The sequence below is a fragment of the Pundamilia nyererei genome, unplaced genomic scaffold (assembly GCF_000239375.1).
Source record: "Pundamilia nyererei isolate P.nyererei 1_Seehausen unplaced genomic scaffold, PunNye1.0 scaffold00111, whole genome shotgun sequence".
NCBI lineage: Eukaryota > Metazoa > Chordata > Actinopteri > Cichliformes > Cichlidae > Pundamilia > Pundamilia nyererei.
The window spans coordinates 1,786,567-1,787,820 of NW_005187512.1; the positions used below are offsets into that span (position 1 = coordinate 1,786,567).

The window sequence follows — 1,254 nt, forward strand, 5'->3', positions numbered from 1 at the left end:
AATAGTGGGAGGGAAGCTGGGTGGAGTTTTGAACATTATCAGCACGTAAAGCAATGATAAACTAACAGGTAGTTGAATATTAAAAGTACACATAAAACAATAACATTCAATACTGAACCAAAAGGAAAAAAATTATTCTGTTAATACAGCTGAAAACTGCTGCTGTCCTGATTAAACAGACAATAGTTTATACGCTGGTTAAGTGCAGAGCATCAGCTTTTACAGGTTTGCTTATTCTCAAAATGGCCAAAAATGTTCCAAAGAATCTTATTATAGAGAAAATATCCGAGAGCTCCGAGATGCTGGAGACAGATTTCCTTACAGAAACGTGAAGAGGAAACTGGACAAACCAAAGAAAAGGTGAAGATGGTGGAGGAGTGGCTGATGCACTCTGGGTGTGTAATACAGGGACACTGTAACATTCAGACCACTCAACCTTATGTTTTGAAGTCACTTTATTTGGTATTTTGACTGGAGATCCACATGTTTTATTTTAAAGAAACACAAAAAAACAGCATTTTGTATAAAATTCTAGTAATTCTGAACAATTAGCTTAATCCAGTTAAGGCAAGTATATGAAGTCAAAGATATGAAAATGTTATGTACTGAAGGCTTTGCCGACAATTCAACATTTCAAGGATTCACTTTCATTTTGATTCGTTCCAGCTAGCAGACACACACACAGTACTGTACCGTTACCGAGAATAAAACGAACAATTTGGGTTCCATTACCAAACTATTTGGATAAGAGTTAAACTCTGTCCTAAAAAAACCCATCCCAGAGCTTTAGCAATGTCAGTTTATGTTACTGGTTGTTTGTTATGTTGGGTGACTTTCATTCTTTAGATGTTTCACAGTTTTGCGATTTCACCAAATTGTGTTATCGCTTTGAGTTTCACACGCTCATCACCACTTCTGAACAGTCTTTTCAGAGACAAACTGTCCATGAGGCTCTTTGGCTCCAGATGGCAGCAAAGCCAGGTAGACCGGTGTGACAGCGCCCTCGTCTGGTGACTTGGGAGCTTTTGGTCCAGCCATGTCAGTGCGCACCCATCCTGGGCAGCAGGCGTTCAACAGGATCTTTTAAAAGAATCAAATGAAAACAAAATCTGTTAGCAATGACGATTTAATGTAGGGCTGGGCGATATATGTAAATGCAGAATTTATTAAATTTAACGGAGTTAGAAGTTAACAGGAAGTCAGCTCGCTAGTTTCCACCTAAACATGACATACCATGTTCTGACTGAGAGATTT

General features: G+C 38.5%; 1 protein-coding gene across 1 annotated transcript in view; it reads right to left on the minus strand.

Annotated features, from left to right (window-relative positions):
* LOC102206873 (carbonyl reductase [NADPH] 1-like) overlaps positions 1-1,254 on the minus strand; it is a 10,219-nt gene that overhangs the window by 2,730 nt on the left and 6,235 nt on the right. The window lies entirely within an intron of this gene.